This window comes from Anolis carolinensis, chromosome 1 (genome assembly GCF_035594765.1).
Source record: "Anolis carolinensis isolate JA03-04 chromosome 1, rAnoCar3.1.pri, whole genome shotgun sequence".
Lineage (NCBI taxonomy): Eukaryota > Metazoa > Chordata > Lepidosauria > Squamata > Dactyloidae > Anolis > Anolis carolinensis.
The window spans coordinates 255,498,848-255,511,054 of record NC_085841.1 but is presented as its reverse complement, the minus strand read 5'-3'; the positions used below and the strand labels follow the sequence as shown (position 1 = coordinate 255,511,054).

The following is a 12,207-nucleotide window of genomic DNA, read 5'->3' as shown; positions in this document are numbered from 1 at the left end:
GCTGCTCTATACATCCATGATTCTGCCAGGGTTGTATCTGAAAAACTTTCAGATGACTTTTCAGACACCCAAAATATTCTCTTCTGAGGCAGTTATCTTATTATGCCTAATAGTATGACCTGCCCTAAGTATATTAGTTGTCACATTTTTGGTCTATGTGATTTGGCATGTGAGACAAGTCTTAAACACCATATTTATATTTTGGTAATTTTGTGGTGCCTCTGTCAAAACTTTTAGCTATCTTATACACGTAAAATATTGTTCTAATTTTCCTTGTTCTGCACTGCTGGTATGCTTTTATTTTGAGAATTGATTATAGTATTAAGTTTTAAAATGGAACCTTGATTCTAATTTAAACAAATAGGACCATTATTTTATCATGCAAAATTTCTTGAAGCAGATACTTAGAAATGTGGAGGTTGTCTTGTTAAAGGAAAGAAGAAAAGATTTAGGCTCTTACTATACAAGACATGTATGATGCAGATTTAGCACTGTTGATATCATTTAGGAATTTTCTTTTACCACCAGATGACATAAAATAGGAGTGAAAAGAAAAGTGCTACTAATGCAAACATCTGTTTTTTAAAAAAATGTTTTGCTACGCATTGGTTGTTAATGGCAGGAAAATGTTATCTGATTAAAAGATAGACTATAGAGAATCATTTGGGAGAAGCTAAGATATAGATGACTATACACCACCCCATCACATACATACAGACAGACACTTTTGCAGTGGGGACAGGAAGCATTTCCGTCTGTTCGGTTGCTTCCCTTCCTCCCTTTCCGCTCTATGGCTATTTAATGACCACAAGTATCAGAAATGCAGAGTGGACTTCAAGTAATTCCACAGGTTTTTCTTAAACAAGGAGTACTTGAGATGGTTTTGCTAGCCCCCTCCCCCCCCCCAGATGAAATTTTGCATTATACACACTGAACTCTCCAGGCTGGGATTACAGGTTGCCCCCATCACTCTAAGTGTATTTAAACAATGTGGATCAGCCAGATATGAATATAAGCGCATGTCTCACCATGGGTCAGACATCCACAAATTTATCGAAACTTTGGAAGAGTCCATGTATATAAGGGAGAAGGATGGCAATGGCAACCATACTGATGGGGGTAAATTTGATTCATATTGCTGCCCTTCTTCTTTTATAAAATGCTAGGGTATGTGACAGCAAATAGAAAAATGCACATTTACATTATTTTAAATTTCAAAATACAAATATATGAATTAAGAATGCAAATAATTGCTGATTTCACTCTTAATACAAGACTGAATAGTTCCAGAATATTTCTTCATGATAGGTGAGATTATTTAATTTTGTATGCTTGATGTACTATTTTGCAGGTGTGTGTATATGTGTGTGTGTGTGTGTGTGTGTGTGTGTGTGTGTGTGTGTGTGTATGTGTATATATATATATATATATATATATATATATATATATATATATAACCTTTTGCATAAAAATAGAAAACCTTTTGCATAAAAAGTGTTTTGTTAAAAACCTAAATCTATTTTAGAACGTCTGCATGTTCAAGTGCTTTGCATTGAATCCACTATTTTGTGAACAGAAATGTTGTTTTTGTGCAAAACCCAAACTTTTTGAACTATGTCTCAATAGGATGTCTCAATGCATTGAGATAGCATAAGTTCAGAAAAATACATACGCTTACCACTGGAACCTGAATGATAGTGTGATAATGACAGTGTGAATACATTGTCCTAGAGCAACATGTCCTAGATCAGTGTTAAATCTGGGCTACTCAGGAAGATACGTAGTACTCTAGATATTTGAGCTTTGAATGGTATAGAGATTTGTATACTGATATTATTGTTAACTAGTGCATTGATATCAGAACAGGTCTAATATATTTATATCTAGGTGTTGGCATTGTTCACCACTAGAGCCATCAGACTAATTAGAAGTTGGAATGAACAAAAGGAATGATCCAAGCACAGAGTATTATGGTTTTATTATTTTGGTCCAGAAACATATGTAGCTGGCAAATCAACTACAGCTGGCCACGAGCATTATCAGCTGATGTCCTTCTGTGATCTGCTGGATAAAACAGAGCCCAGGCTCTGTGTGTTCTTCAGGCATCAATAGATTCTGAGTAACATGTAATAGTTTAATTGTGCATTATGCGTGCATTGTACATGTTGTCCAAACAGAAGAATTTTTTTATAAGGATGTGGAATAAATCCCAGAGTGTGTATTCTCTGGGATTGCCAGTTGCTTCCTTACTCTTTTTAAGAGTTTTAATATATTTAAGGTAGAAGGCACTGATTCCAATTGGCATGAAATGCTTAAAACAATGTTCTGTTATGAAACTTGCTACTGTTGAATTGTGAATGCATTACTATGTTTGGACTATGAAAGCATTATGATTAGGGGAAGACAATTCAGTTTTCCAGTCTACTTTATTTTTACATATGTTCATATTTAACCATCAAGTTTTATTTTAGAATTTACATAAAATCTGCATTTAAGCATACCTTTTCAACACATATTTATAAACCCACCTCCTATCTCTCAAACACGTATTTCTTTATTTAAAAGTTATGTTAAAAATTGATCCATGATTCACATTAATCCAAAGAAGATATTCCCTTATGGTATTTGTAAAAATCTGCTGTTGAATGCAAATGAGCAAATTATATATATTCTACTGAGGCTAAAGAAACTGCATTTTCCATTTCTCCCCACTAGGTTGTACAAACAGGCTGCTGAATTTGAAAGGGATCACATTTATATTCATTCTGCAGGCATTACAGTGCACTATGGTAACCTGAAATTAATCATTATTCTATAAAGGAAGCAAGAAGAGGGAGGGAGAGTTGAACTTCTGAAATCTGAATTAATGCTTAAACAAAACCGAAGAATGTTCACTAGGGCATACCAGAGCATGCATGCATATATATATATATATATATATATATATATATATATATATATACCCAATGACATCAGCCATGTAAATATCACCTTGAATTTCAAAGGCTTCTAAAACAAAGCTGCTCTGAGAACCAGACTGTAATGGCAATCACTATGAAGCTTGAATCACTGTTTGCTCCCAATTTAAGAATATATAGCTGGACATCTGAAGCAGACCTCCATATTCTACTCACCTTATTTTGTTGGATCCTGTACAAGCTTGATTAAGTAAGCAGGTTTTTTCCAATCCTCTGTGGGCCGGGCTGTGGCACAGGCTGGTCAGTAGCCAGCTGCAATAAATAACTATGACCAAGAGGTCATGAGTTCGAGGCCAGCCCATGTCAGAGTGAGCACCTGACAATTAAAATTAAAAATAGCCCTGCTAGTTGTTGACCTAAGCAACCCGAAAGACAGTTGCATCTGTCAAGTAGGGAAATTTAGGACCGCTTATGCGGGGAGGCTAATTTAACTGATTTACAACACCGGATGAGGAAGTACTCCATCAAAAAGGACTAGCCTAGTGAATTTCATGTTGAAGTCTACTCATATCTATAATATTTAAAGCAAACTCATATGCTACAACTGGCACGATCAAAGAAAAAAATCACAGTTGCTTTATTGCTGGCTTGATATTAGTTAAGTAGGTCTGCAATATGTTCTTTCAAACAGCTTGAAATGACATGTCTACACAGATGTTTATCATTTTCAAAAAACCCATGGACTTGTTTCTTTCCCAAACATACATATTTTAATAGTCAAGTTGATTCTTTCACAGACTTCTACACTGTTATTATTATTTTCTGAGTGTGTCTCATTTCCTTTCTAAAAATATAGGAAGCTGTGGCCATAACATTTAGGTGTTAAACATCATAAGACAATTTCTTCCTGAAACTTTATTGATTGATTTATTGTTTGATTTTGGCTATCTTAGCCTGCTTTACAGATTACACTTCTTCCTATGAGTTTCAGTAACACTGTTCCTAAAAAGAAATTGAATATTTCTTGATAGTACACCAAAGTCCCCTCTCTTCTTTTCATAATGAGATCCTAATATCAATATATTTAACAGGAACTATTCCACAAAAAGTAAAGATGTAGAAATGTGTAGATTTTGAGCATAAATGTGTGCCCATAAAAATAGTATTTCCTGGGGGAAAGGTAGGAAGCATATTCATGTTCTGCTAGTAATAGTGGTAAATTTATTGATTAGCCCTTACGCCGTACCACAGTACCGAACCAAATAAAAGGGCCTAATAAAACATGATTACACTCTATACAGTAAGTTAAATACTAGCAATAGATTTAGATTATAAAAAAGGTCAAAAGCATGAAAGAGATATTCAACATAGTGATATTTATTTATTTATCATGTCAGTAGTAAACTGAGGGTACAGTTGTAATGTATTTAAAAACACAAACAAAATTTTAAAAACTTTTCATTATACTAAATGTCCTTTGACTAGTAGCTGGCCACTTGGTGTAGCTATAAGAAGGTCCTCCATTGTTCATGTGGCAGGGCTCAGACTTTATTGTAATAGGTGGTCTGTGGTTTGCTCTTCTCCCCACTTGCATGTCATGGACTCCACTTTGTGGCCCCATTTCTTAAGGTTGGCTCTACATCTGTGATGACTCATGGGCCATGTAGTCCCGTTCCTAGTGCTGTTGTGACAGATGAAGAGGAAAACTTGGGTTTTCCACCTTTTCAGCCAGAAAGGGAACTTTCCCAGCCTGAATTAGAGCCCTTGCACCTGCAGGAGGTTTGTATTCCAGAAATCTGCCAAACAAGCCCTGAGTCAAAATCTCCCCCATTTTCTCGCCGTAATTATTATCTACAACAAAAAGGAGTTCAGCAGGCTAATCGCCGAAGCCTGAGAATCGCAGCAAAGCATTCTGATGATTAAGCCTGCTTCCATGAGAAATTTTAGGGAGTCATACATCTGGACACAGAGATTGACTTTCGTTTCTGGTTTCCCCAGAGAAGTGTTCTCTGGTGGGAAACGAGGCCCTATTTAGGTTCCTTGCCCCTTTTGGAATCTTGCGGAGTCAATTCGTCAGCTACTGGAGTAGCGTGTGTGGACAGCTACTCTGTTTCCAAGCCTTGTTCCTGTTTCCAAGCCTTCGTTCCCAGCCTTGTTTACTTCCACGGATCTTGCCTTGCTTCCCGGACCTTGCCAAGTAAATTCCACGGATCTTGGTTTTGCTCCTCGTTTCTTGTTGCCTTGTTCAAGCCTTGTGTTCCAAGTATCAAGTTATTACCTAGCCTTGCTCAAGTTTCATGGACTAAAGGACCTTGTCATCTCCCCTCACTTCGCTTGGCGAAGTGAGTGTTTCGGTTATTGGATTACAACTTTGGACCTTAATATTTCATATTGGACATTGTTTCTTTGGACTAATTTTGACCTTCCCTGAAAGGTCTACTCCTGAACTATTTCCTACACTTGCTTTTATTTGCCTTATACAATTCCTTAATAAAGATATTAGTTAGATTCTGGCCTCTGTGTATGGTTATTGGTGCTCTGCAGCCTGGGTCGTGACAACATCTCGTGGTGCCAGAGCACAGTCTGTTCAGCGCCTTCTAAGTCACACAGTCTTTTATGTCCCCAGGAGGGATTCTCTCATTCAATATCAACTATGGTTTGAGGTTCCGGGTTTTAGCCTGCCACTTTTGGACTCTTGCTTGCTGAGGTGTCCCTGCAAGTATCTCTGTAGATCTTAGAAAACTATTTCTTGATATAAGGTATTGATATGCTGGCTGATATCCGAACAGGGGATGGGCTAGATGTCACTGCCTTGGTCCTTGGCAGGCATGTAGCCGGGGGAGAGGGGGGACTTGAGGGGCTTCAACCAGCCCCCCCCCCCAAATTCTCAGGGTGGTCCGCGAGAAGGCCTTACATTTATTATTTAAACTGTTATGTTTATTCATATCATGATCTGATCACCATGCTCAATATATCCCATATACATGGGGGTATTGGAATAATGATACAAAAGGTTTGCTAGGGCAGATCCTCTCTCACTTAGACTCAGCCCCCCCCCCCCCGAATCAAAATCCCAGCCCCCCCCCCTCCCCGGATCAAAATCCTGGCTACGGGCCTGATTCTCAGCTGCTACTTCCCAGCGGATGTCAGGTGGTGCAAACACAGTGGTATAAGAAATAAGAATTTGCTATGTTTGTTCTGAAAGGAAGGAATGAATAACTTTAGCAATCCTTACTAAGAAAAAGGTGTCAAAAAGTGCATTTTTTGAAAACTATTCACAGTTTGTGAGTTATCCCACAAATAATTTGCATACTATTTTTTTCTGTTTCCTGTGCAGGAACACTATTTTCTGTGTCAAAGACCATGTATTAATTTTGTGGAAAATGTGTTCTGACCTACCTAGACTATCATTGGTCCAGGATTCTCCTTGCAAAGGTTTCTCGACACATAAGAAATGTAAATTGCTATTTTTAAAACTATTTTTCATTTTTAAAATCTTCTTACTATCTCTAAAAGAGAAACAGGGCTCAAATTCTTTTTTTAAGACCTAAGTGACCCCAAAAATCAAAACCAGTATTCAGCATCAACATTCAGGCTAATGTATTTTGGATGAGGAGATCTTTAGTCAAATTCCACTCACAGGATGCTGCCACCGGAAGGCAGGTTTTTCAGTAATCTACCCCTCCTCTCTGATAGAATAAGCAACGTGAGATGGTGAGACAGTTAAGATTCAGTGCAGTAGGGTCTCTCTCTCACCTCCACAGGGTTGGGGAGTCACTGTGTGGACCACCATACCTGGGACAGATCCAGCATTGGACATGCTAGATTGGCTCTGGATTATAGGTAAATTTAGATCCACACCTTCCCTGTCTCTTAACTCACCCAAGCCTGTCCAGAAGTGAAAATAAAACCGACCCTGTATCAGAAAACTTGGAAAAACCCAAAAATGGGTGGGGAGAGACTTAAAGGGAGAGTATTAACATCCCAATGAATTCTGTTGGTGATCAACAGCCATGGGAAAACAGTGGGAGGGGAAATGGAATAAGGCATCATGGAAAATGAGATTTCTGACTGATAGAAAAAAGGTTAGCAGAATACCCCATGTGACAATGTTTTTTGTACATCCGGTTTGCTCAAAGTTGGGACTGTACAATTGTGGTAAAGCTATTCATGTCATTGCTCAGTCTTATTTCTAGTCATTTAAATGTCCTACTTTAATGAGGGAAATGACATTTTGTGTTAAATGAGAACTGCCAAGTTGCAAGTGGTACATTTTCACAAAAAAGTACCATGTGTGTTTCTCTCTCTAATTGGAAGATATGTTAATGCAGATTTGAACTATAAAGAGGAAAGATGACATGGACATCTAGCAAAACATTTATACTCACCTTGAATTTAGTAATTATTTCTGATTTATATCAACTTGCAAAAGAAACAGAGGGCACATGAGAGAAAGAAGGCATATGCTTTGTGTGGAACTTCATTAAAACAAAATGGACAAATATATACCCTGAAATGCTACTGTGGTTGTACTGTGGTTGTTTTATCCTTTTTCAGCAGCTTTTTATGACTTCAGGTGGTTCTGTAGCTTAACAGTACATTATGAGAAATAAAATTGAAGCAAGAGAATCCTAACTAGGTTTGTAGAAAGACCAAAGGCTCCAATATTTTCATACCATGCTTTTCACTAAAACCTAATTTAGATAAAAGCAAAATGAATCCTTATTTTGCCACAAAGGGGAGAAGAAAGGGAAGCAAGAAGTAGGTTTGCAAGACAGTTACAGATATCAAAGGAAAATGAGAGTCCTTTTCTTTTTTCTTTCTTTTTTTTTTAAAGTTTACTTCAAGGTTAGAAACAAAATTAGAATGCAAAATATGGGGTTGTCATGGCCTTAGTAAATTTGTGAAATAAGAAATGGATCCAAAGTTTTGCTGGCAAATGAGTATGTGTTCTATCCCAATTGTAAGAAAATATGTACAGTAGAACCCCGGTTAACTGAGCTCTGATTAACCAAGGCTCTGTATTATCCAAGGCACCGCCGAGGGCGCCCCACCCTCTCCCTCTCCTTCTCGCGAGTGAAGGGATCTCGTGAGAGGGAGAGGGAGGAGCAAGCGCCCCGGAAGCGCTCCACCTCTCTCTCCTTCTCTCACGAGAAGGAGAGGGAGAGGGAGGAGGAAGCGTCTTGGAAGTGGGCTGCTTCCCTGGGCCGGGGCACTTCCCTCCGGTAGGCACTTGGGCCTTTGGAGAAGCGTGAAGCTCTGATAGAAGGCACTCAAGCCTTCAGTCCTATGCGCCATCCTGATGCATTCCATGACAGTCTTGTATGGAGAGTTGTACATCTGCATGCGCTGCTTCACCACTTCAGCAGGATTCATGACACCATCATGGAGTAGGGTAGCCATGCTCCCAGCCATTCCGTTGGCCAGGTGGCTGTTCCCTCCGTGGTGAATAATGTCACTTAAAGTGTTTTTCATTTTTTCGTAGCAGGCAAAGTACAGAGCGTGAGCCAGGCCTGCTCCAACCACAGTCACGTTGATCCCGCGCAGAAGCCTTCTGTTTGGACAATCTTCCTCAAGGCCTCAAACACACTCCTGTACTGGGCTTTGGGGTCAGGTTGCAAGCTCTGCATCCGGGTCTTGACAGAGTCCACGGGGTACATGACCGTGTGCTCCAGGATGCCGGCCACCGCCCCGGCCGTCATGTGCGTGCCCAGGGAGGTGCCGGTGGGCAGGCTCTCTTACTCCGCCTCCCCGCAGCCCTCAGAGGAAGAAGAAGAGGAGGGCAGCACCGTTGTGGTCTCGGGGGTCGGCACGCCGCACCTCAGCTCCATCCGGCGCGCATCCCACACACACTAAGCAGCGGCACGCCTCGCACTTCCCATAGTAAGAGGCGCCTGGGCCTACAGATCTGGTTATCTGACAAATCCGGGTATCCGAGATTCGTTCCGCCCGTTTAAATCGGAAAACCGGGGTTCTACTGTAATTGAATAGATACAATTCACACCCAGGTTTTAGTAATAGTGGCAGGAGAGCTTTACACTGCTTGCAAGAAGTAGGGATCTCACATTATGTGCAATCTGTTGATCTACTCCAGGAATGTGCAGGGCTCTATCTGCTGTCACTAATACTAAGATCACCATGTTTATGATCTGTGGATCACATGTAGAGGGTAGCCAACTCCAGGTGTGGGATCAAAGATATACTGCTGAATCTGATATTTATCTAATATAAATGGTAACACAATCATAGGGGAATAATGGGATTGTGTGAGTCAGATGTTTTACATAAGTGATCTGTGACATTATGATCAATTTCCATTTAGTAAATCAATATTTTTATTATACACTTGAGCCTTCAAAAAAACACTACCGATTGAAAAGATTGAGTTCAGATATGATATCTGTGGTGGCAGCAGTTAATAGAGGATAGTAGTGTCATGGATGTAAGAGGAATAAAGTCAATGGAGAGTGGTAATGCGAGGAAAGAAATGTCAGACAGGAACCATGGGAACATCTAAAAGGTCTCCACGTTTGATGGCATAGTAAGAGATTTGAGGAGATCTTAACATTCGGTGATAGAGGCAGGGCTAATTCGAAGCTGGCAGAGTTGGAGAAAACCTATGGAAATGAGCAAATAGAAATAGCATGCCTTAGTTAAATTTAAAAAATAGAGTAAGATGGTAAGGACACAGCTAGTTCTTGGACATCATATGTAGATCAGCCATGTTGCATATAATCTGATTCTTGCCTATTTTAACAAAACTATAAAATGTCCATGCCACTTTGAGTAATCAGAAGAGAGAATAGGAAAAGAGAAAACCATGAATCAAATCACTTTAAGAAGAAAAGATCAAGAAATTGTAAGATGGTTTTTTTACCACTTTATCTTTTCAAATGTCCAATAATTTATTCATTACCACATTGCTCCAGCATTGTAAAACACACATTTCACATACTCAGAATCTACACTTATAATTCATTTAGTTCCTCCTCAACTGGAATTTCAAGTGAAGCATGACTCTTCTCCTACTGTTCCAGAGATAATTTCCTGTGAGGTCCCATCTGTTTTGAATTGGATCATATGGCAGTGTAGAGTCATATAATCCAGCTCAACGCAGATAATCTGGATTCAGAAACTGGATTATATTGCAGATATTGGATTATAACGCAGATAATCTGGATTCAGAAACTGGATTATATCCAGCCTGAGATGTGTGTTTGGAAGAGGAATGGGGCAAACAAGACTATACGGAAAATTGGTTTAACAAGGAATCAAGCAACTCTAAAATTTCTGCCATTTCTCATTATGTTGGTTGAGAACTGGCCCAAGATGTTTTAACTGCTTGACACCAAGCAGAAAATATTTCCTCTTGCCTCAATTAAAATGCACAGTATCCAAAGTTGGTAGATGTATTTAAATCACACCTTCTCATAAGAACCTTTCCCCTTTTTTGTTGTAAATAGCCAACAATAATAAATTAAATGGCAGGCAGTTTCCTGCCTGTTCAAATGACAAGATAAGCTGCCTGAGAGAGTTCTATCTTCATGACAGTTTGGAAGTCCTTTTTAAATCCCTTTCACTTTTATTTGCCACTGGAGAATGACTCTTATCAAACTATCTCTGTTACTGGGTAGAAAGAAAGCATGTCATCAACTATTTCCAAAGTTTGGAGGTCTGACATTGGCAAAGGGTACTGACTTTTACTATTGATGATGGATGTATAGAAAGACAAATACAGTGTTCCCTCACTTATTGCTGGGGTTAGGATCCAGGACCGCCCGCAATAAGTGAAAATCCACGAAGTAGGGACACTATATTTATTTTAATATTTATACATTATTTTAGTAGTTATACACTGTTTTAAGTCTTTATCAACCAATCGTGTGTTGATATATCACCTCCTTCTCCTCCTGTTGTCGCTTGGGCTCCTTTTCTCTCCCTTTGGCTTCTCCTTCCTCCCTTCCTTAGACTGTAATTTGATTTTTTATGATTTATAATAGTCTTTTAGAGTTTATTTAAAAACCGCTAAACAGTGAATCCGCGAAAAGTGAACAGCAAAGTAGTGAGGGAACACCGTACAGGGGGTTTGAAGAAGAACTCCCTAGTTGTATTTATACTTAAAACTAGGGAGTTCTGTAGTAAAGAAAATCACTCGGAGTGTATATCTCCAAGGAAATGATGCTCCTGATTGGGGGGTGAGGAGGCACGTCATGGCAGCCCAGTATGTTTACCTTTATTTTTAGGAGGAAATTTGGGGCTTGGGTGGTGGGAGTGGGTGCCCTCTTAGTCCTTCTGGCTCCAGGAGCCAGAAAAACTTAAAAGGCTGTTTTGATTGGACCCAGGAATTGTGTGATATGGCCTCTGGGTCCTATCCACACAGGACCCACACCTGGTAAGACCTGGATCTTACCTTAAGATCCAGATCTTACCAAGCATTTTATTCATTCCTAGTTTGTTCCAAATTAATTCAGTTTGGACGCCTCAGCTAAAACCAAGATAGGTCCTGGTTTTGGGCCTGTCTGGATGGGCCCTGACTGCAAAATAGATAAGAAACAACATGGCATTATAAAAGGCTAAAACCTCCAGGGTACCATAGGATGGAGCCATGACGAAAGTTAAAATTAGTATTGAATTGCTTTAATTGTGTCATGAGTGAAAATGAGAGAAAAGCCAAGATGACTAAACAGAGACTGTCATACTCTGAGAAACCATATCATGAGAAACTTTGACTCACTAGAAAAGAGGACAGTGCTTGGGAGGCAGTAGAGCAGTGGTTCTCAACCTGTGGGTCCCCAGGTGTTTGGGCCTACAATTCCCAGAAATCCCAGCCAGTTTACCAGCTGTTAGGATTTCTGGGAGTTGAAGGCCAAAACATCTGGAGACTCACAGGTTGAGAACCACTGCAGTAGAGACTGTAGAGGAAGACTGAATTCCAGGGGGATTGACTCAATCAAGGAAGTCAGAGCTTTGCGTCTGCAAGTCCTGAGCTGGGCTGTTGATTATAATGTGACTTAGAAGTCTCTCATTCATAAGACAATGACAACAAAGCACTTTTGAGTTAATGCTATCAAGCCAAGTAAGCCATAAACTAAGGAAACAAACATAAGAAAACAGTAACAAGGAGATGCATGTGGAAGAACAAAACCAATGCTTTTTTTTTTTTTGCTTCCAGTGGCTGTAATGTGTATTTCTATTTAAACATCCATCATGGAGGCAAGATTTGAATAAAGATACTGCGCTGTCATAATTTGTTCTCTATTTCTCTCTCCTTCTCGTTGCTTTGGTGCTT

General features: G+C 39.5%; 1 protein-coding gene and 1 pseudogene across 1 annotated transcript in view; one reads left to right on the top strand and one right to left on the bottom strand.

Moving 5' to 3' along the window:
- Positions 1 to 12,207, top strand: part of dpp10 (dipeptidyl peptidase like 10) — a 798,815-nt gene that overhangs the window by 100,565 nt on the left and 686,043 nt on the right. The window lies entirely within an intron of this gene.
- LOC134295652 (mitoferrin-1-like) lies at positions 7,943 to 11,525 on the bottom strand (annotated as a pseudogene).